Source organism: Pinus tabuliformis, chromosome 6 (genome assembly GCF_031772625.1).
Source record: "Pinus tabuliformis cultivar Carrire ecotype Pingquan chromosome 6, CPIR1, whole genome shotgun sequence".
NCBI classification, from domain to species: Eukaryota; Viridiplantae; Streptophyta; class Pinopsida; order Pinales; family Pinaceae; genus Pinus; species Pinus tabuliformis.
The window spans coordinates 1,765,417,052-1,765,441,973 of record NC_142292.1 but is presented as its reverse complement, the minus strand read 5'-3'; positions in this window follow the sequence as shown (position 1 = coordinate 1,765,441,973).

Below are 24,922 nucleotides of genomic sequence, written 5' to 3'. Positions count from 1 at the left end.
TTTTCAGACACCGTTTTGACCTCAAAATTCTCCTAATGCTTTTTCAAGCTTCCATAGCCATTATAGGGATATGTTCTCTTCTTCTGGAGTTTATATACTTGTTAGAAAGATTCATCATATTATTTAAATGAAGAGAAAACATAAATAAGGGTTGACTAAACTTTTCTCAAGGATGGTACTCATGTCATAGGATATCCACTAGATGGGTTGATTGACCCTTCCTCACACATAATATTTCCATCAAGACAATGAATGGGGATACGTTAGCTAATAACCCTTTGTTATGAATGATATTGTAACCTAAGGGGTCATAGGGAAGGGTTGTTTAGGGTATGATCCTCTTTTTAACTGATATTCTAGGTCCTTGACCATAATATTTTCACTATGTGGGGGCACTAAGTGTGTTCAAATAACTCTTACTCAAATTCAGTATTGCCATTGAGGGAGGCCCAAGGGAAGATTTCATTAACCATTAAGCATAACACTGATGTCATAGAAAATTTGAATTCATCAAACCCTTTTTGATGCATAATATACACTAAAAGGGAACTCAAGGAAGGAAAAATCAACTTGTTCTTGATCATAGTATTTACATCATGAGGGAGCATGAGAGAAAGGGTCAATTAGCCCTTTTTAAAGACTTAGTCATTTCATTGGGGGATATTGTAAGGAGGGGACGACCAACCCACCCTTGTGCATGGTATCATGTCATAGAGAATCCGAAGGTAACTCTGAGCCAACCCTTTTTGAGGAATAGTATTCATTGTTGAAGGGGACTATGTTGAAGGTTTGATGAATCCTTCCACAAGCATAGAATTTTCCCTGTGGGGAAGTATCGAGAATAGACGATTCACCCATCCCCAATCATTGTATTCTAAAAAGAGAGTAGGCCAGTCTATTAATATCCTAATCCTAATGTTCTAGAACTCTAAATTAATTGTTTTAGGATTTGGTTTATTCTAGCATATTTGTGAATTAGTTGAGAGGGTCTATAGCTTAATATGTAAATGAGACTTATCACACTCATTGGATTTTAAGATTGGTTTCTCTCCTAGAATTTAACTTAGAGTTAAATAATATCAACTAGTTCTATTTTCATGTGAGGTTCATAGGCTTTTACTATTTTCTTTGCAACTATTTTTTTCCTTATTTTATAAATTTTTGCGTGAATGCATTTTTTCAACATGGTATCAATTTCAAAGACATATTGAATAATATGGGAAGAATTGGTGATGTATTGGGGAAGCACTAAAATATCCACAACATCATCCTACATCTCTCCAAATTCAAAAGTAGTATTGAGGTGATAAAGAAAGATAATATTTTTTACTAGTTAAAAATACTGTATCAAATATATTTTGATCTTGAAACTTGATAGATATTGTTATTTTATTAGATTTACCTTGTTTGACAAGTAAATAAGTTGTAATCTAATTTTTATTTGTAAAATATATGCTTTTTATATTGTAGAACTCATTAAAAGTGTCTGTTGCAATTGTAATGCTATGAGATCTAATTCTAACAATGTATTTTTGGTTAAAATCCATTATTTTTCAAATTTATTAAAGGTCTCATATTATAAATTGCTTTAGACATATTTATAAAATTTGACTAGAATTGTAGACATTGAATTTTTCTTTAAGCTCCATGCATCATTTTTGGTTAGAAATATACAAAATTTTGGACAAAAGACCACACTTGGGGGGTCGGGAGGGTAAATCTGACAGCAAATTTTTAGTCTCACAAGTTTTCTTTAACAAACAAGTATACAAAAATAATACATAACCATTTGCAACATATCATCATATATAAAAATGCATCATAAGGCCATCATCAAATCAATAATACATCAGGAAACCATCACCTCAACAAAAAGAGACACAAGTTTTACATGGAAACCCATATGGGAGAAAACCACAAATTCTTCTTCTTCTTATGCTTCAAATCATTACATAGATTTGTAGGCACCAAACTACTAGAGGCACCCACTCCAAAAATGTGGAAGTTTCTACTTGTGGTAGGCTACAACTTGATTAAAACACCGGCCTTGAAAAAGTGCAAGTAATAACTCATTGAGGCTACACCCTTATTGACGAACCAACCTTGATGATGAGAGTATTTCAACTTGATCTAGGCTCCAACTTGATTAAGGCATAAACCTCGATGATGAGCAAGATATAACCTAATCTAAGCTCCAACCTTTGTGGAGGCACCCACCTCCTCCTTCAACCTAGTATGGACCACTTTTTAAAATCTTTCAAACTAGGTCCACGTATTCTTCAAACAAAATAAATACTCAAAGTGAATAAGTTGATGTTATCATACTATTGTGTATGCCTTGCCATTCACTGTCACAACTTTTCTTCAACCTATTCACCAATATGGTCACATATGACTCATCTCGAAACCTACTTCTACCATAAACTCAAAACCACTTCAACATGCTCATAGGCCTTCGAAGATATAACATATATTTTAATCATAAAAAATATGTCAATGAGTTTTTTTATGCCTTTAGAACATCTACCTTTGGACACTGATAATTTTTCCTCTTCTAGATTCCAATTTGGTTCAAGAATGAGCTCAAAAGCTCCAAGTAACCATTTAAAACCATATACTAAATTAACAATTATACAAAAAGTCATTTTTCAAGTGCGTTAGACATAATAAACTTTTTCTAGCATCGACGCAACAAGATGCACACCATTGATTGCTTAAATAATTAACAAAATGAAACTATGGTGGGAAAAAATAAATCAATAAAAATAGTGTAGCAACCCTGATGAACATTCCATGTAATAAAAGTTAAAAATACTAACCACATTTGATGGGACACTTATTCCAAGCTAAATGTTGGGAAAGACATCCTAGGGGGTGTTCATTTGGTCATTTATGGCCAAGGAAATTGGCAAAGGTAATGGCTAAGGATTTGGAAAGGAAAAATGGAATTTTGGCACAATTATTTATGAAAATAATGGAAATTAGGAAAAAATTAAGGTGAAAGGTCACAGGTTCCATTTGAGGTGGAAAATGAAAGAAAATAATGGAAAATGAAGAACACAGAGGCCTGTTTCATAGAAAGGCTTATGAGGATCAATTTGTAACATTTTTTCAGTTCAGTTTTGGAGCTCTTTCGTTATTCTCTCTCTTCTCTATCACTCTTGGACACTTTTCTTGGAGCACTTTGGAATTGGAGCAAGAAAGGTAAAGAAGGTAAGATGGAGAGAAGATCAAGCGGGGAAAGGCAGGATCAAGCAGCTGCAACAGGATTCTTAGTAGGTATCGATTTGCATGTGTATTTTCTTGTTAGTTTGGCATGCATCGTGTTGCATGTGGTTGTTTTCTTTCATGACATGGGTTTTTCTAGGTGTGACAATGTTTTCATCCTATCCTTGCTATTTCCTGATAACCTTGATGAGATGGGTTCTCATACTTTGGTTGAGATGGATTGCCAGATGGATTCAAAGCTGAGTGGGGTGGATCTCCGAAATGACAAACACATGACCTAGTGGTCCCTGAACTGGACTATGGATCATGGTAAAGCCACTAGCCTAGTAACCCCTAAGCTAGACTGTGGGTTGCGGTAAAGCCATGATTGTGTGCCTCTGTGGGCCTAGGAATCCTTGCCGGTGAATGGTATGATATAAGGTAAATCCAAGAGGTTGATTGCTCTCTGTTGGGCCTAGTAGTCCTAAGATGGGATGTACAGTAAAGCCTAGGGAGTGGGTCTCGATGTAGGGCTTAGTGATCCCTGGATCAGACAGTGGGTTACGATAAAGCCTCAGAGACTAGGAGGCACTCAAATTCCTCACAGTGTAGGTGGGGAACTCAGGTAGCATCCATGATTGTTTGGTTATTTTCAGTTGGTTATGATTCCCACATCCATGCTTGGAATATGGCATCAGGGTGATTGGCTGAAGAGAAACTTGGCTCAGCTAATCTACAGTCGGGTGGAATGTGATAGTCCCACCTCTGGTTGGTTTCTGCATTCGTAAATGATAGATTCATTCCCTTTATTTTCATGTGTAAATGTATTGATTTATATATGGATTCTATGATTATTATATCTATGGTATTTTCGTTGTTACTATGCTGGTTATATGTATGTTTTATGACAACAGCTATGTATGGATCTCACCATGTTTTTACTTGTAAATGAATGGAAAATGTATCTATGACCTAATAGATGATAATGCATAAAATGTCATCAGGGAACAATGGTTCATAGCGATTCTCAGATAAGTATGAGATCCCTATACTTAATTTTATTGTTTACCTCTGTAGATTACATGTTGATGATATCTTTAATGAAATGCTTGTCATGGCTAGTAGGGGTCTGGTTAAGGTATTGTTTAACTTATTTCTTTTGCATCATTGGTTCTCTATTCTTTTACTACTCTTAAGATGTCATTCCATTTTGGGTAGTGACCTGGGCTCTGGGCCTGAAAAAGTTGCTCAAATCCTAGGGACGTTGGCACAAAACTGGACAAATTGGTCCTTGGATGCTGGAAGGCAGGCCTATGAGAGCGAATGGATGTCCTTGGACACTGGCATGCCTATAACATGAGAGCAACCAAGAGATAAGTGACCATAAAACTTCAATGGGACCTAGGGAGAGGCTGCTTGAAGTTATGGCATGGTTCTGAGGGGTCTTGTAGCTAATGTGGAAGGTTTGTGTATTATGTTTCCGTCGATTCCATTTCCTTAAGGTCACATAGGAGGTAAAATATAACCATAGTAGCTTCTCATCGCATGTTTACCTCGGTTGGCCAGTTACTTGGGTAGATGTGGGAGGAGGGTGTTACAGAGTGGTATCAGAGCATGGTTTAGCCCCTCGGACTAGATGGGCTATATGTTGGTTATGCATGCATGTTAGTTGCATGCGTGTCTCTTACACTTACATTCCATGTGCTTGTTGCATTTTCATAATGTTGATAATGGTTGTAGTGGTGTCATCATGTAGAGTTGTTGATTGGTATTGTGAATGCATTGTTGTGAATGTATGATTAGTCACATGTCGTTATGTTTCACTTACATGTATCATTTTTCATGCTTGATTACATTCTCATATGTTTAGTTACATTCTTGTATGCTTGGTTACATGTTGAAATGTGGCAACAAGAATATTCCAATTTTAATTTGTCCTTGAATTAAAATTCGAATTTAGTCTCACCAGCTACTTGAAAAATAATTAATTAATTCATATTGAGTTAATTAGTTGGAGAAATTCAAGTTAGAAGTCTTTCCAAAGTCATGCAACAATTATCCCTTAAATTAAGGAGATTATCCCTTAATTAAGGAGATAAGATTGAGTTATATTTGAGTTGCAATTAGTTAGCTCAGTTTACTCAGTTAAGTCCAGTTAAATTGGTTCCACACTATTCGAGGAACTAATTGTGAGTTACCATTCAATTGATGCATGCATGCACTCAACTGAATGTACTCCAAATAACTGAAGATTCTCTCATCAGTAACCCATGCATGTCTATTCTGAGAAAGACCCAGTTGAGATTAAAGACAGGGACATTGTACTATCAGTTGCATGTGTTTTCCTATAAACAAAACTCATGCATGCAGAAGGAAGATCATTCCTTGAGGATTGCGCAGTTTTATAGGGTGTGAGATCAGTGTTCCACTTGGTAACAGGAGGATCACCCAGGAGAAACTGCGCAAGGAAATAGGAGCTTGAAGGGTAGAGGAGAAGGTTTATGAGAAGTCTCTTTTGCCTGTGAGCATCTGTGAGGATTGTACTGAGAGTTGGCTAGCTGTGAGAGCTAAGGCTTTGTGCAATTCTGAGATATTTCCAACTTGTATGATAATACAGATAGTGGGGTTTTTAGTTGAGGCTTTCCCCTAAGTATTCTTCTATGTTTCATGTGCATTAATTCTTCTTCTGGTTATATGTGTTCAGCTTGATCTTGCTCAAATCTCTTAAGCTTCCATAAATTGATTATAGAAGTAGGTTAAAGTATTTTGATTTGGTTATATTGCATTATCATGTTAATCTACAGTCATAATTTCTACATGGTATCAGAGAAAATATTATCGGAGTTGTGAACAATATACTGAGAAGAGAATTTGAAGTTTGAAGTTCAGGGTTGTAGGTGAAAAATCGAATTCTTATCATACTTCAAGGTTGGCCAATGGCGTTCAATGGCTTGAGACTCGAGTATGCCTAGGATGGTAGCTAGAATTACATAGCATGGAAAAATCGCATGGAGGCTGTATTAGAAGACAACGGCTTGAAAGAATTCATTGATCAAGAAATCCAAAAGCCAGCTTCAACTAATGCACAAGAGTTGGGTGAGTGGAAGAAGTGTGTGGCGAAGGCGAGGCGGATCATCCTTGAGGGAGTTCAAGACCATATTGTCTCGAGTCTCCATGGGAAGGATACTCCATTTTCAATGTATAAGACATTGAAGGACCTCTACCAGAATAGTAGCGACCAGAGGAAATTGGCGCTCAAGGATAAGCTTCGAAGAATCAAGATAGAGAAGGGAGATATTATTTCCACATATCTGAACAAGCTCACCACCTGCAAAGATGAGCTTAGCAGTGTGGGCGTAACTACTACCGATGATGATATGGTGAGCCTTGCTTTCCTTGGCCTTCCAAAGAGCTAGAATAGGTATCAAGACTCTATGAATGGAAGGGAGAAACTGCGAGATTGGGAACGATTGTGGTCGGTTCTCATGTAGGAGGAGATCAGGAGGAGCACAGGAGATGGTTCTTCATCCAAGAATGATGATGAAGAAAATCTGGCCTTAGCAAGGAAGGAAAGGAAAGGGAATGGGAAGGCTTCCCATTTCAAATTGAATTCTTCTCATGGAGGGAAGAAGGTTGACAAGTCTAAAGTGAGATGCTTTAATTGTCACGAGATGGGACATTATGCGACTAATTTCCCATCGAAGAAGTCCAAGAAGGGATCCTCGAAAGGATCGAAAGGTGAGGCATTAGCCTCTCAGTTCAAAATGGACTTTACCCTCATTGCATGCATGGTGTCATCGATAATGGGTTGTGTCTGGTATCTTGATAGTGGAGGCTCATTCCACATGACTGGTGATAAAAATTTATTTAGTGCCTTGGAGGAGAAAGACCTCAAGATGTGCATAGAGATGGGTGACGATGGAAGGTATAGTGTTTTAGGAGTGGGCATGGTTTCTTTTCAGAGGGAGCATGGAGCTCCTCTCACCTTGACAGATGTGATGTATATGCCTGGGCTGAAGAAGAACTTGGTATCGGTTGCGATGTTGGAGGACAAAGGCTACGATGTTGTCTTCAGTAAAGGAAAGGCATTCCTAAGACACATAGCCACGGGTCAGACCAAGAGGATAGGGATTCGGGTGAAGAATCTCTATAAACTAGAGGTAGATGATTATGCAGCATTGAGTACGAAAGCAGAATTGGTGCAAAGCCAAGACATTGACGAGTTGTGGCACAGGCGGTTAGGCCATTTGCATCATGGGGCCTTGAAGATAATGCAACAGATATATATAGGACTTCCTAAAGGTAAACTTGAGCAAGTTGACACATGCAAAGGTCGTACCTTCAGAAAGTACAGCAAGTCTTCCTTTCATGATCGAGGCAATCAAGCAGAGGCTATCTTAGAGCGAGTTCATGCTGATTTGTGTGGACCATTCTCAACAGCATCCACAGTGAAGCAAAGGTATTATGTGATTTTCTCGTAAATGCTAGATTTATTTCATACAGAAGAAGGACCAAACCTTCACAAAGTTCTGTGAGTTCAAAGCTTTGGTCGAGAAATAATCAGGGAAGAAGATCAAGGCCTTGAGAAGCAATAATGGTGGAGAATATGTCTCTCAAGAGTTTAAGGACTTTTGTGCAGCAGAAGGAATTAAACGGGAGTTGACGACACCTCATAACCCACAGCAGAATGGGGTGGACGAGAGGAAGAACAGAACTATTGAAGGGGCAACACATGCGATGTTGCATGAAGAAGGCCTACCACTTCACATGTGGGTGGAGGCATGCAACACCACGGTCTATTTGCAGAATAGAAGCCTACATCACATACTTGGGATGAAGACACCAAAGGAAGATTTCTCCAGTAAGAGACCAGATGTGGGTCACTTCAAGATCTTTGGCTCATCGGTATATTGCCATGTGACAAAGGATGCACGTAAGAAGCTTGAACCGACAGCAGAGTTGGGGATACTTTTGGGGTACACCGATACACCTCACAACTATCGGGTGTACTAGCCTACCAGTCGGAGGACAGTGGTTCACAGAGATATCAAGTTTTATGAGAAGAAGGCCATGCGAGTTTCCCTTGAGAGGGAGCTCCAACTATAGGCTGTGGAGGAACTATTGGTTCCTAAGGAGGAGGATCCTCAGACTGTTCGGAGCAGCCGCATGCAGAGGTTCTAGGAGTGGAGACATCCACTCAAGCAGAGTCTTCCAGAGATGGACAGAAGCACACAAGAGAAGCTGACAGATTGTTGATGGATGCGAGAGAGAATGTGGGAGAACCATATTCTCAGTGCAGACAGAGTAGGTCACTTGAGAATTACACTGGATACATGGCCCTTATTAGGGAATGTGTTGAGATTAAGCCATCTTCCTTTGAGGAAGCAGTGCAGCAACCGATTTGGGTTGATGCAATGGTGGAGGAGTATGACTCCATAGTTCGTAAAAGTGTTTGGGGCGTGGTTTCGAGACTAGAGAACAAGTCAATTGTGAGTTCTCGTTGGCTTTACAAGGTAAAGCAAGTTGCTGATGGTAGTGTGGAGAAGCATAAGGCAAGATTTGTTACCCGTTGCTTTTCACAGGTTGAGGGGATTGACTATGATGAGACTTTTGCTCCTGTCGCAAGGTACTCATTTATCAGATCGATGTTAGCACTATCAGCACAGATGGGTTGGAAGATCCATCAGATGGATGTGAAGACTGCATTCCTTAATGGCAAGATTGAGGAAGAGGTGTACATAGAGTAGCTAGAAGGTTTTGAGACCTTCGATCGTGAGTCGCATGTGTGTCAACTCAAGAGAGCTTTGTACGGGCTGAAGCAAGCACCTCATGCTTGGTACACTAGGATAGACAACTACTTCATGGGGTTGGGCTTCACAAAGAGTGAAGTAGATGCGAACCTATACCACATCATGGTGAAAGGTAAGCCGTTGATCATTGTACTTTATGTTGATGATCTCATATTGACAGGTGATGATCAGTTGATCATGTCTTGCAAGGAGGACCTTGCAAGAGAATTTGAGATGAAAGACATGGGCCTCATGCATTACTTCCTTGGCATGGGAGTGTGTCAGAAGGATGGGGAGTTGTTTGTGTCTCAAGGCAAGTATGCCAACGAGATACTCAAGAGATTCCACATGGAGAAGTGCAAGCCCATGCATACTCCTCTAGCAGGTAACTAGAGGAATGAGGATGCTACTTCAGGTGAAGTAGTAGAGCCTAATATGTACAGGAAGCTTGTGGGTTCACTGAATCATGTACTTAGTGAACACACGACCAGATTTGTGCTATGCGGTGAACCAGCTAAGTCAAGCGATGGTTCAGCCTACCAAGATGTTTTGGAAGGTGGAAAAGCATGTATTGAGATACCTCAGAGGCACATATCAGTATGGATTATGGTATAGACAGACAGAGGGAGTGAAGCTACATGGCTTCACTGATGCAGATTGGGTAGGAAGTCCATCAAATTGGAAGAGCACATAGGAGGGATTTTCAACCTTGGGTCAGCTGCAGTTTCTTGGTACAGTAGTGTTGTTGGGAAAAGTATCCAATACGGAATGACCCTATCCCACTCTAAGGGTGATAGTACCTCAGCAACAATCAAAGCAAAGCTATTCGAGATTACTTCTTTATGAGATGTAAGAGAGGGGAGAAAGAGATCCACTAACCGATGTCTTCTGCTAATGATTGATCCAATCTTCTCTCTTTGCTGCTTGCTCCCAGTTCCTTTCTCTTTCACTGGCCCAGCTACACCAAGATCCTGCAAAATGGCAAGAGAGGGAAACTACAAGAAGCATACATTCATAATTGATTCAAGGATTAGAATAAATCAAATACACAAGTATAACAATACACCATTGAGACACATGCATATAGAAGGACCTCAAATGCTTTATTAATGGAAGAAGTAAAGTTCAGGAAGTGATACAACCATAAAAGGCCCAATCCAGCAGAAAGAAATCTCCTCTTCACCTCCTTCAAAGCAAATCACCCAATAGTTCTATACTCAAACCAACAGCACTTCCTTACATTCACAAGATTCCAGCCTCCTTAGACCTCATGAGAGAGCTCTATATATAGGAGTTTTGGAGAAAGGATGAGTCAGCTTGAGGCTGGCATGAAGCTGACTAGTGTCCTCTCCCACTTCAGTTATTCTTCAGTTCTTGAGTCCACTTGGAGGTTCTTGCTTCCACTTGGAGATCTAGACCCTCTTACTCATCACCAGTCGAATTCTCTGATCCAAGTGTCATTTTGGAAGCTTCCTGGGCATTGACACCTTGAGGAATGACTGTGCCACTTGGCCAAACTCACCCAGCGCAGGTAGCCTTCTTTGCAGTTGACATTCAGCGCAGGTACACAGTGGAGCAGTTGAAATTCAGCGTAGATGCTCAGTGGAGCAGTTGACATGATCCAGAATTAGCTTGTTTTTGAGTGTTTTCAGGTGGAGAACTGATATTCAGTGCTGTGGTTTGCTGACCTTGTTCCTCTAGGGGTAGGAACAACATTTTTAGGGACTTTGGATCCCTTAGATTATGGACATTTCATGCTTCATGCTGTAAGGCACAAAAATGTCTAGAACAGTTGCCCCCTAAAGTATGAGGTCATTTATCGGGTGAAATGCTTTATCAGGAGGATCCGAAGTTCATTCCATCTTTGAGAGGTGACCTGTAATAAAATACAATACAATACATTATTTTTCATTCTGCTTCCATGATCTAGCTGAGGCGGGCATTCCCATGCTCAGCTTTATAAATTCATTTTGGTACATAGAACAGACGATCGTCTGATGGTAGACTGATAATTCTTTGCTGAAATTATCATCCTTTGAGTAGGATGATCATCTGCTGCAATGATGTACATGTCAAATGTCTTTATATTTCCTGAATATATATCGCAGCCCGGATGGATGAAACTAGATCCGGGGTCTTCAAACTCGTTCAATCTTCACTCTAAGTACAAGTCAATCCATGTGAGAATTGCGCTGAAGTCGAACATGGAAAGACATCGCTTGATTACCGGTCCATGATGTAAACTGTTAACAAGCGTGAGAGGAATCACCGATAATGATAATGACCCTCAAGGTACTGCAGTACAATTCACGTGGTGTGAATAAAGGACTTGGTGTCGAACACCACGCAAAATCTTCTAGTCGAAGGTCATTGATGTATACCTGTCGCCGGAAGTGAGAAACTTGCCATTGAGGCATGCAAGCTTCAAAGTACTGAGGGGGGTGTTCCTAGATCAACTTCTTGGATAATGAGCTGAAGTCGACAAGAAGCGATCCGTCAAAGGAGGGCCTTAATGAATCCCACATCAGTGACACGAAACGGAGCTAATGATTTTAGTGGAGGTGAAAACAATCTGTGACATATGATTCAGGGTGGCGGTCATGGATGGATGAAGGATAATGTATGGCAGTGGATGGGACACGGTTGACTCTTTCTGAACAACATCTCTTGAACATATAACGACACTGATGCGATGGATTGGTAGCATTACCCCAAATGTGGATGGTTTGGCGAGACCATGGTGATGAGACCGGTGAATGCAACAACCCAACCCGATGTGATACGGAGGAAAAGTGTCATGTTCAAGAGCGACTTGCTACCATTAAAGCTTTGAGGTTCTCCCAATTTTTCCCCAGTCATTTCTGACCAGTACCTCTTTATTTTTGTCAAGCTTGAGGAGGATAACATATGCTTGTTCTATAACCTGCCCTTCGGGCAAGCCCATCGCTATGTTTTAACGAGCCTAGCGATAGGGAAACTCGTTCTCATCTAAAGACAAGTTTGTCGCTATTTAATCATTTTAACGAGTCTAACGACAAGGAAAACTCGGTCCTTTTCATTTTTAGAGAGTCTGAAAAGGTACAGAAAGTTAACTCCAAAATTCCTTTTTCGTCATCTAATCCCTTAAGTCCGAAAAAGTATAAAACAATACAGAAGGGATGAGTTTTTGATAACTTTAACGAGCCGAATAAAACAAGCGCTCGACCTTTTTGTGCAATAATCCCTCAGGTCCAAAAAGATTAAAATCTAGAGGAGGGATAGCTCTTCCGGTCACTTTAACGAGCTAGAAGGCCAAAACTCGGCAAACTTTTCATATTTTATGAGTCAGATGAAAAGAGCTTAAAGAAGACTCGTCTTTTGAGGAACGAGTGATAAACAGGGATAGCAGCAGATTCCAGGTACAGGTTGGAATTTTCCAATGATGGCAGTGTCACAAGGATGGCTAGGTGAAATCACTCTTCGCAGCTGTTCCTCAAAATGGGTAAACAATCATATGGAGGTGAACGATCAGCCAAATGGAATGGAGGTGGCAGGTGCAAAACACGACCAAGGCTTTTTATGGCTAATAAATTTACGATCACAGTGGTTATTTACCGGGGTATGTTCATTTTTTAATGAGCTTGAATGCTCAATCTTATGTTTATTTTTTAACGAGCATGAACTATGTGCTAAAACTGCTCGGATCTCGCTTTTCTATTTTTTAACGAGCATAAATTCCGCGGTAAAACTGCTCGAATATACCAGTTATAAGATAAGAATGTCTCCTGTGAGATAGCTATTTTTTATGGAGCTTTATCTCACGAAGCTATGCTCCGCTCCTTTCTTTATGCAAGTTTGGAAACGGCTAATCCAAAAAATAGATAAATAACCGCTCTTTGCTTGCACTCCAAAAGGGTTGCATGCCCCCAGGTATAAAATACAATTTCAAGGCTGCCCCTCCTCCTTCCCACCTTTGCTTTTCTTTGGGTGTTCACAGCTACTTGTCGTCTTGCCAGTCTAATGTTAACGATACTTGTCTTCTCCTTATTTTTAACGGGTCTTACGCGATACTTGTCTTCTCGTCAGCCCAACTTTTAATAGGGCTTTCGCAAGATCGCAAGAGAACAGCTACTTGCGACAAGAGAGCAGCTACTTGCGACAAGAGAAGAACACTACTCAAAGACAAAACATTAGTGTTATTGAGGGAGGCTTGCCTCTTTCTGGTTACCCAAAGATTGTTTCGTTAATCTTTCAAACAAAACATTTCCTCGGCACTGTCTACCGAAATAGACAAAGGTGGGTGAAAAATAGTTTATTTCACTCACATAACTTTGACAAAAGAATCCTATTCCAGAACAACCCCTCTTCCATCCACGGACGGGGTACGGACTAGTCATATTCTCCCGCAGAAATTCTATTTTATACCCAAGGTTTTCTCTGCCCAAAGCAGACCAGGATGCATGCCCCCTGGGTTCCAGTCCCATCTTTCCGAATCACTCGCACTCATCGGGAAGGAGGACTGGGGGTGGAGACATTTCTTGATTGAATAGACCATTCAGGGTTGGTATGTGACTATTTGCGATGCGTGATCCCGGAAATGAAAGTTGGTCTACGAGCTTGACCATTCTTCCTTCGTGTGGAAAACACATTACTCTAATGAGTGAGGAGACTATTGCTCCCATGCAATATATATAGTCTCGTCCAAGGAGTAGGTTATAATCCAAGGGTCCTTGAACGACCATCACGTTCATTTGAACGGTCTTCCCTTTCAATGTAACAGGCACATTGGGGAGGATCCCTAATGGTCGACTGGTTCCTTTATCGAAAACCAAGATATTTCTTATCTCAGGCAAAAGCACCGGGGAACCCAGTGCTTTCCAAGCAATAGAGGAAAGGATACTCACAGATGCCCCTTCATCCACGATAGTTCCAGCCATTACCATTCTGTATATTTGGACTATGATTCTGAATGGTATACTGGCTGGCAACCGGGGTCTGCCTAGTTGGTTCCAATCAAAGGACACAACCAGGTTGCTTGGTGGTGGGACCGAATACACGGCCGGATATGACCCTGATGATGTTCCTTCCTGCGATAAAGGAATGGGCGCATTGCCCTGATGCTCATCAGAGTCTGTGTTGATGAAAAGAATCTGGATGGTGTCATCCTTATTCTCTTCAGTGAGGGTGTCATTTGAAGATGAATCTTCAGTGACGGTGTCATTTGAAGATGGAACTTCTGAAGGAAGAACTGGGTCAATTGCCGTTTCGACCTTTGGACTTTCGTCCGGTCTGGATTCAGTAGGTCCATTTTCAATGACTGACATTTCAGCTGACCACTTGAGCGGGCCAGTTGTATTCTCAACCAACGAAGGACTTGGCACGAGTTTTTTGTATCCAGGAGGAAGTCTCAATGGTGAAACCGGACGATCTTCCAAAACTCTCTTCACTTCGTCTAAGAAGGGACAATGGTGGATGGCGTGATCGCCTTCACACAGTCTGCAGGGGGATCTAGCTCCCCCTCTTTGTCTTGAACCTTCACTTTCGCTGGTTGACGGTAAGCAATCAGCATGGCTATCAGAGGTTGATGCTCCCGAATTGTGCAAACGAGGGGACCAGTCCTTTAGTATCCGGGGAATACAGGGACAATCTCTATGGAAGTGGTCTCCTCTACATATGACACATGGCGATTTAGGCTCGGTCTGTGCTGTGTGTGGATTTTCGTCAGATCTCTTTTGCTTGCCCCCAGTCGCCTTAGGCTCCTTCTTCTTCTTCTCTCTCTTCTTCTTCTCCTTCTTCTCCATGGGAGCTTGGCTTTTTCCGGCTCTACCTTGCAAAGATGAAGGATTGGAGGAAGAGTTATAGGAAGTAGAAGGCTGGTGGGCAGCTCTAGACTGATCTAACTGTTGACTTGACTGTTCAGGAACCATGGTGTTCTGAACTACATTGGTTGAGAATAGCCATATTGGCAGGCCAATTGTCAGTCCTGGAAGCGACAATGTGGCCATGTGGGGCGCACCAACTTCTCCCCAAGAGGAGAAAGGACTAGGATTTCCATCATGTGGAATTCCTTGGTTGGGGCGTTCCATGTTCTCAACCTACAGATCAACGCAGGAATAGGAGGTGATTTTGTTCTGTTTAAAATAAATTTTATAATGACGCTTTAGACACAACTTGCTTTTTCACTTTTTAAGAGTCGAGAAAAAGCTAAAGATGACTCTAGTCTCCTTCGATGTTTTAATGAGCCCGAAGTGACAAATTCTCGGATGGACTTTTTCAGTTATAGAGTTTGAAAAAGGCCAAAAGAAACTGCTCTGGAGATCTAGGCAGAGGGTGTGCCAAACTTTTTGCAAAACCATAGAATACGTTTTACGGTACAGGTGGTCGATCTTCGTGAATGCTGTGTTCACTGCATTGCGATCAGTAGGGCGGCCGACACGGCTTCCTATGGATAAAGGTTTTTTCCTACAGGGGTCTCCCAATATATACGCGACGGTACGTGGGAGCACAAGTCCGTATTGATACTTATCGCTTCACCGTGGATGAATCACCCAACCACTCAATGCTAAGATATCACGTTTAACGACGCCGGAACACGTCTCTAGCTTAGACCTCTATGTGTTTGCGTTATGTTCCAAAGCGTTGTTATGTAAATTCAATTTATTTTAAGGTTGATCTTGTTTAGCAGTTTGCCTTTATGGATCACCACGAGATGTATAGTACAACTTCCTAAATGCAGTCTAAGATGATAAGCAAGCTTTTCAATCTTTCAACTTTGAAAATCTTAACTACTGAGGGAAAAGAAAGACATCATCTTTTCACACAGATCATAGAGCACACACTAATGCACTTTTTCCTAAATCAACATGCAAACTGTCAAAATGCACATGCACAATGCAGGTATTTCTTTTCTCTTTCTTAATGTTGATGTAATACAAAAAGAAAGCTGTTGTATAACTTTGAATTCAATTTCAAGTGAAAGCAAACAAGCTTGTCCAAAATCAAAAGACACCTTAAGATTTACTTGTTTCGACACTAGAAATATATAAATTCAAACCATATGACGAAATAAAAAGCTCAATCAGCTATGAACAACAAATAAACTAACTCTTAAGATCAAAACGACACTTATCACAGGTCTAGATCTAAGAGGCCACAGCAAGACTAGTTCACTTTCGTTATGGGAAACTGCAAATGATATAAGAAATACACAAAGAACAAATATAGTTTCTTTATACAACCGAGGCGGAATAGTGGCAAGGAAAGTTGGTCTCAGATAGGTACATTGACTGATAACAGGCTGCAAAAACAAGTATGAAAACAGGGCAATAAACAGGAGGGAACCCCAGTAGCACTATGCAAAACTGGTTCAGCGCAGGTAGTACATTGTCAGTTTGACATTCAGAGCAGGTAGCCCCTTCGGGATCTGCGCTGAAATGCAGACTGCCTTCACAGTGCCTGCACTGAAGAGATAAACTTTCGTTTTTATCAGTTTCCGGGTCACAGACTGCTCAAAAATTCATAGTTTTTGGCCAAATCAGAAGCTATCAATCAATTACACACTAAGGGATGAAAAGGAGGATGAAAAGCTATCACTAAGAGCTATTTAGATTCCTTGTGGATCAGCTCTTCAAATCATAAACATGCCCAGAAACTGAGCTAGAGTAGCTGCCCTCTACTTTGCATTTGAAAGATCCAAATGCAATTCGATTCGGTACTCCCTGTGTTTATGAAATGAATAGCAAAAACACAAACAACCGACAAGATACGTTCCCCAGCGGAGTCGCCAATTTGTTGTTGGGAAAAATATCCAATACGGAATGACCCTATCCCACTCTAAGGGTGATAGTACCTCAGCAACAATCAAAGCAAAGCTATTCGAGATTACTTCTTTATGAGATGTAAGAGAGGGGAGAAAGAGATCCACTAACCGATTTCTTCCGCTAATGATTGATCCAATCTTCTCTCTTTGCTGCTTGCTCCCAGTTCCTTGCTCTTTCACTGGCCCAGCTACACCAAGATCCTGCAAAATGGCAAGAGAGGGAAACTACAAGAAGCATACATTCATAATTGATTCAGGGATTAGAATAAATCAAATACACAAGTATAACAATACACCATTGAGACACATGCATATAGAAGGACCTCAAATGCTTTATTAATGGAAGAAGTAAAGTTCAGGAAGTGATACAACCATAAAAGGCCCAATCCAGCATCACCTACCAGCAGAAAGAAATCTCCTCTTCACCTCCTTCAAAGAAAATCACCCAATAGTTCTATACTCAAACCAACATCACTTCCTTACATTCACAAGATTCCAGCCTCCTTAGACCTCATGAGAGAGCTCTATATATATGAGTTTTGGAGAAAGGATGAGTCAGCTTGAGGCTGGCATGAAGCTGACTAGTGTCCTCTCCCACTTCAGTTATTCTTCAGTTCTTGAGTCCACTTGGAGGTTCTTGCTTCCACTTGGAGATCTAGACCCTCTTACTCATCACCAGTCGAATTCTCTGATCCAAGTGTCATTTTGGAAGCTTCCTGGGCATTGACACCTTGAGGAATGACTGTGCCACTTGGCCAAACTCACCCAGCGCAGGTAGCCTTCTTTGCAGTTGACATTCAACGCAGGTACATAGTGGAGCAGTTGACATTCAGCGTAGATGCTCAATGGAGCAGTTGACATGATCCAGAATTAGCTTGTTTTTGAGTGTTTTCAGGTGGAGAACTGATATTCAGTGCTGTGGTTTGCTGACCTTGTTCCTCTAGGGGTAGGAACAACATGTTTAGGGACTTTGGATCCCTTAGATTATGGACATTTCATGCTTCATGCTGTAAGGCACAAAAATGTCTATAACAAGTAGGAAACAGAGGTCGGTTGCACTCAGCTTGGTAGAGGCTGAATACATGGCTGCAAGTTAAGCAGCATGTGAGGCCATCTATATGCGGAAAATCCTAGTTGGTTTGTTTGATTAGAGGATGGATCCAACTGTGATCTATTGTGACAATCAGAGTGGTATCAAACTCTATGAGAATCCAGTATTTCATGATAGGTCCAAGCACATCGATATCCGATATCTTCATCTCAGAGACTGTGTAGCAAGGAGGATCATGTTGTTGTAGTATATTTCAATAGAGGAGCAAGATGCTGACATTTTGACAAAGGCATTGTCAAAGTGTAAATTTGAGTTCCATAGAGACAGGATCGGGGTGGCAGATAATCCCTTTCTTGTTGAGAGGGAGTGTTGAAATGTGGCAACAAGAATATTCCAATTTTAATATGTCCTTGAATTAAAATTGTGAATTAAAATTCGAATTTAGTCTCACCAGTTGCTTGAAAAATAATTAATTAATTCATCTTGAGTTAATTAGTTGGAGAAATTCAAGTTAGAAGTCTTTCTAAAGTCATGCAACAATTATCCCTTAAATTAAGGAGATTATCCCTTAATTAAGGAGATAAGACTGAGTTATATTTGAGTTGTAATTAGTTAGCCCAGTTTACTGAGTTAAGTCCAGTTAAATTAGTTCCAAACTGTTTGAGGAACTAATTGTGAGTTATCATTCAGTTGATGCATGCATGCACTCAACTAATTGTACTCCAAATAACTGAAGATTCTCTCATCAGTAACTCATGCATGTCTATTCTGAGAAAGACCCAGTTGAGATTAAAGACAGGGACAATGTACTATCAGTTTCATGTGTTTTCCTATAAACAAAACTCATGCATGCAGAAGGAAGATTATTCCTTGAGGATTGTGCATTTTTACAGTGTGTGAGATCAGTGTGAGAGATCAATGTTCCACTTGGTAACAGGAGGATCACCCAGGATAAACTGCGCAAGGAAATATGAGCTTGGAGGGCAGAGGAGAAGGTTTATGAGAAGTCTATTTTGCCTGTGAGCATCTATGAAGATTATACTGAGAGCTAGCTAGCTGTGAGAGCTAAGGCTTTGTGTAATTTTGAGATATTTCCAACTTGTATGATAACACAGATAGTGGGGTTTTTAACTGAGGCTTTCCCCTAAGTATTCTTATGTGTTTCATGTGCATTAATTCTTCTTCTGGTTATATGTGTTCAGCTTGATCTTGCTCAAATCTCTTAAGCTTCCGCAATTAATTGATTGTAGAAGTAGGTTAAAGTATTTTGCTTTGGTTATAATGCATTATCATGTTAATCTACAGTAAGAATTTCTACATTACATGCATCATTCTTGTGCTACAAGTATTGTTCGCTTATGCTTGAGTACATGCGTTCATGTGTGTGTGTGGTTTCTCACACATTGCTTATGCATGTTGATGTTTGCATGTGGCTATGTGTACAATGGCGTAATGGTTGTTGTTTTCATGCATGAGGTCATGATATGTGTAGTTGATATGGTCATACATTGATGACTGGACTCTAACTAGAATGATGTTTATGTGTTGATGCACTTATTTGTATATGTCTATATGTTGTTATGATTATGTTATACATGTATCATGCTAATTTAGAAGATCTTGTAGATTAGGTAATCTGCCCAAATTATCCTAAGGTACGTTAGTTTGTTATGGTTTGGTTTATTTTACATATTATGCCTTGCAGGAAGAAGGTCAGAATGAATAGAAAGATGGTAGACTACAATGACTCTCCCTGTGAATGAGATGAGAATTATGGTGTTGGGCACTCTTTTAATATGGAAGACATATTATCCATCCCAATACGCCTTCTACACCGCAATAGAAGCATAATGCTTCATCGTCTTCTGCCTCCACCTCTTGTCCCCGATATGATGTTTTCATCAATCATCGAGAGCCTGATGTGAAAAACACCTTCGTTATCCATCTCGACAAGCACCTTCGTGAACATGGGTTGTGGCCATTTCTTGACAGGCCTAAACTGCAGGTCAGACACAACATCAAGTCTCAAATCGAAGCCGCTATTCAAGTCACTTCTATCCACGTTGCAATTTTTTCTCTGACTTATGGGGAATCGACATGGTGCCTTGATGAACTAGTTCTTATGGTCAAGTCGGGGGCTCCTATTGTTCCAATATTTTTTAATGTCGAGCCTTCGGAGGTCAGGTGGAATGACAAAAAGGATCATAAGTTGAAGCCCTAAAAAAACTCGAGCAAAATACAAGCAGTGACCCTCAAACTAATGGAGAGAAGCCATGCCACGACTCTGCTATGATTCAAGGCTGGAGAGCCGCTCATGTCGCAAATCTGAAAGGTTGTGAACTGAACACCTTTAATGGGTAAGAATTTTTAACTATTTCATGTCTATTTTATTTATTTTTTATTCGTATTAATATATAAAAATAATACAAATTCATGTTTCTCTTCTAGCATCTTATGAAACTTCCTACATCAACCTATTTGATATCAGTTTATTTTCCCTTTATGATTATTCTATTACATTTTCCTAGTAATAAAACTTCACAAAAAACAACAAAAAAATCGAGTCTTAATGTTTCGACATAAATTTGTCAATGCTTCTAGCTATCTTAGATTTCTCCCTTTTGCTTCTATGACGAGTTTATACTACCAGCATTAATCAAGTGTCCATGTTCATAAGCAGTAAAAGTAAAATTTATCTATTGGTTTCATCATTTTTTTTTACAACAGAGCAGCTATCATAGTTTGTTCTCTCTCAATTAGATTGAAGTTAACAACTTGAAAGGTACTCACAAGGACCACAATGCTGCACATTCAGTGTTTGAGAATAGGGGGACTGAAACCTATGTTGTTCTTCACCCAATCTATGATATTTTTTTGCATCTTCACAACCATTTTGCCACTTTGAGTACACTATGCCTTACTATTCTTTAGCTATCCTCCTCCTAACCAAAAATGGAATTAATGACTATAACAACTCCAAAATCACACCTCCTCCCTTTACATGCTCCCTTAAAGAAACCCACAGAATAGCTACCCCATATATCTTTGTGTTTGGTAATCCTCACTACTTTGTTCCTCTTGCTCGAAGCCATCTCCTCATATATTGATATAATCTTATATATCTTTGTGTTGGATAATCCTCACTCCTTTGTTCCTCTTATTTGGATCCATCTCCTCATATATTGATATAATCTTGTTGATGTCATTTCGAACCAACCCAGCTTTTTGATAAAAAATTGCGAGGTTCCTACTACCCTAGATAGTCCATAAGATAAAGAGAGGGAGGGTCTAGGTTTCTTTTTTTTAACAAAGAACCACCTCTTTATACATGTCCATATGTCTAGCGAGCCACTTCGTTGTATCAGATTAATTTTCAATGTTTAGAGGGTTTCGTCCCATACTGACACTCAAATTTAGATGTTTCCTTGAAATGTAGATGTTTTATGTTTTCCAATCCCTTTTTACATAATACACAAATACCTGGTCCAATCATCCCTCTTCCTTGGAGATTATTCCAAGTTAGAATTTTATCATTTAACACAAGCGAAAACAAACTTCTAATATTTAAGGGAATGTCTCATTTCCAGATGACCTGTAACCAACTGTTTGTAACATGTGCCTGCGGATTCAGATTCTAATTCAGATAAATATCTTTCACCTTTAAAGCTCCTTTATACAATTTCCCATTCCAACACATTTTATGGTGTTGATCTTGGAAAAATATACATGAGTCTCTAAGCTTAGATACATATTCCTCCCATTACTATTTATGCATGATCGACAAGCTAAATCTATCACCCATCTCCAAGAATGACCATCAATGTTATCATATTGTGCTATATAAATCTGCTGTAATGTATGAATTCCCTTACCGTGAATGAAATTCAGAAGCTAAGCCAATAAGGTATGACCTTAGATCATTTCCACCATAGCATCCAAACCTATCATAATCGTGGCACCGTCTCCAATTTCCCATCAGATAAAACTCATCATACAAGGAAGTAAATTCATCATGCATTGCCAAATATATAATTTTTTAGTTTTATTCCTGGCTCCAAGTGTTATTCGAGACTTAAAACAGTTATCAAACATGTTTTTATCCTTCATGATGAGAGACCACATACCTTCACTTGTAGTAGCCCTCAACATATTCTTAATAATAAGAGCTTTATTAAAACTATATATATATATATAATGCTTCACCCTCCTTCCTCTACGGGCCTCCTATCGTCTCCAACTTTATCAAATGGTACTTTCCCTTTAGCTACACCTAGCCCATAGAAAACGACTCTTAATAGCCTCCCTCCTATGAATAATTTTCTTCAGCAAGAGATATAAATGCATCCAATATACTACAACGTTTTGCAATACCACTTCCAACATGATCAATCTGCCACCCATGAATAACCACCTATGTTTCCAACCTTCCAGTTTTCTCTGAAACCTATCAAGCATCCACTCCCAATCTTGAATGAAGTATCCGTTTGATTTAATTTTGTAACCAAGATAATTAAACCCTTTGTCAATATGTTTAACCATGATCCCAAATAAAAGTCTAATTTTGTTTCTACTTCCTCATCTATATTATCATATATCAACAAGGACTTACCACCATTCATATTTAAACCTGTAGATGAACTAAACTTGGAAAGGATCATCTGAATTTGGCACCATTCTGTCACTGAAGTCTCCTTCGGAAAGAAGATTGCCAACAAACATCATATGGGTGAACCATTGATGTCTAGACACCTTAATCCCGGAAATATATCCTTTATCTTTAGACTCCCTCATCTTCTAGCTAAGACAATCAATAACTATCAGGAAGAGCAAGGGCGAGAGGGCACATCCCTGACTTAGCTCTCTTTGAGCATTAAAAAATCGCCTTGGAAACTCGTTAATAATGACCGCGAAGTTTGTAGATTGAATGCAAGTCATGATCCAAATGATGAGTATTTGTGACATACCTTATTTATTAGAACCATTTTCAGGAAATACCAGACGATACAGTCATAGGCCTTAGATAGGTCTACCTTAATCATACATGCTCTCATTTTTCGGGACTTGATAGAATACAACGTCTTGAATCTGTCTGCACTCTAAAAACCCAAACTATTCCTTGGAAATGAACCTCAACAAAATAGGTTTAATTCTACATGCAATCAGTTTGGAAATCAACTTACCGAACTACACAGAGAAATCGGCCTATAGTCCATAAATGTCTCCAGCTGCTCCTTTTTGAGGATCAAGACGATTAACGCCGCATTAACAACCCCGAGATATATCCCTTATTTCATGTCCATTTTATTTCCTTGATTGGTATTTGATATTAATTAAATTTGATTAAGTGAAGGACCTTGAAGGTACCTTGAATCAGCGATAGACCTCCGGTACTGAGTATATCCTATTACATGTGACCAAATTTGGGGATTTTCCATGTCACAAGTTTTGGGGATTTTATGATGTTTCCACAATGTGTTTTTTCATAATAAATCATAGTGCATATGTGTTGTTCTTATAGGTGTGATTGTTATCCTTATTCCTCTACCAGCACTTCATATTTACCCAGGTGTTTCTCGTTGGTTATTCATCTAGGAACGAACAAGAGCTCATGGATGAAGTTATGCGAAACATATTGAAAAAAGTTCCAAAAACAACATTGTTTGTGGCCAAATATCCAACTGGTTCCGATATTAAGCTACAACGCTTTGAAAATATTGTGCTAATGCAGCAGGGGCAAGAGCGTGATGTCCATTCCAGGGTTGTGGGAATTATAGGTGTTGGTGGTATGTGTTGTTCTTATAGGTGTTGAGTGACTTTGTTGAAACCCAAGGATTTTGGCATTTAACCTAATGTGATAAGGTTCTCAACGGTCCATGGTCATCATCATGATGTCATTGAGCCATGTGGAAGCCTATGATGGGTGCCACAAGTCAACCTTTTTCATCCCTTTCACTAATCAAAGTGCACCAAATATGCCTTCAATGTGGCAACCTATAGTTTTTCCATGTCATCATGCTAAAAATATCAGATTATGTGTCGCACCATGGCGTACACATAACCACATCATGTCCTCTAACTTTCTTCCAAGTGTTCAAGCCACCATATCATTATGTCGAGCCAATCATCATGCTCCAAATGTTAATCTACCATGTCATTGCATCAAGCCAATCGAAACTATGTTAGGTCCCTATAGTACTTGTGTATTCCCCTTATTGTCATTGTTATTTCAGCCCCCTACTATTATTGTTGTGCCCATATATCCCCCATGTTGTTATTTTTGTGCCCCATAGAAGTCCACTATTGTTGTTGTTGTGCCCTTACATTATTATTGTTATGTAGGCTCTAATTATATTGTGACCCCTTAGACTCTTATATACACCAAGGAGGTCTTATCATTTGTATCATCCAAGAATTGTTCATTTATGTAATTTAAAGTAAGTTTCCCCTTTGAAGAGGATAATTTTTAATTTGTTGATCTATCTTTTATGTGAGATGGTTGCATAACATTTTGTATTAGAGATTTGAATTTTAGGGTTTTGCTTCTTCAAATAGGTCATCTTGGTATTTTCGTTATAACTTTTTTTTTTTTTTTTTTTCTATGGAGTTTCAAAAGCTAAAATTGTAACCACATGGAGATGAAATATTGGTGAACCTGGGTGTATGAATTTCATACCTTGGTTCTCTATATTTTTGGAGATATTATTCGCAGAATTTGGGGTTTTTGTAGGCCCCAGAATTCTATCTCAAATAGGTGACCTAGGGAAAATTGTCATCTCAAATAAGTGACCTAACTTTCTCTCTGAGCATTGGATTTGAATTTTGTAGAAAGTGACAGAAAGTGGATGGGCGTTAGTGTTTTGGGCATTACTTTGAGGGTCGAAGGCTGAAATAGTGACAAGTGGAACTCCGTACAAGTTCACTCTACTCAACTAGCCTATAATCAGGTCATCGTAAGAGATAAGGCATAAATCCTTCTTGAAGAATATAATCTTGGTTTAGCTTATGGGGTTGGAAAGAAGAGGCAAAGGGCTACCGCAGGATGAAATTTTAGATCTTAGAGATCCAAAATTACAAAGA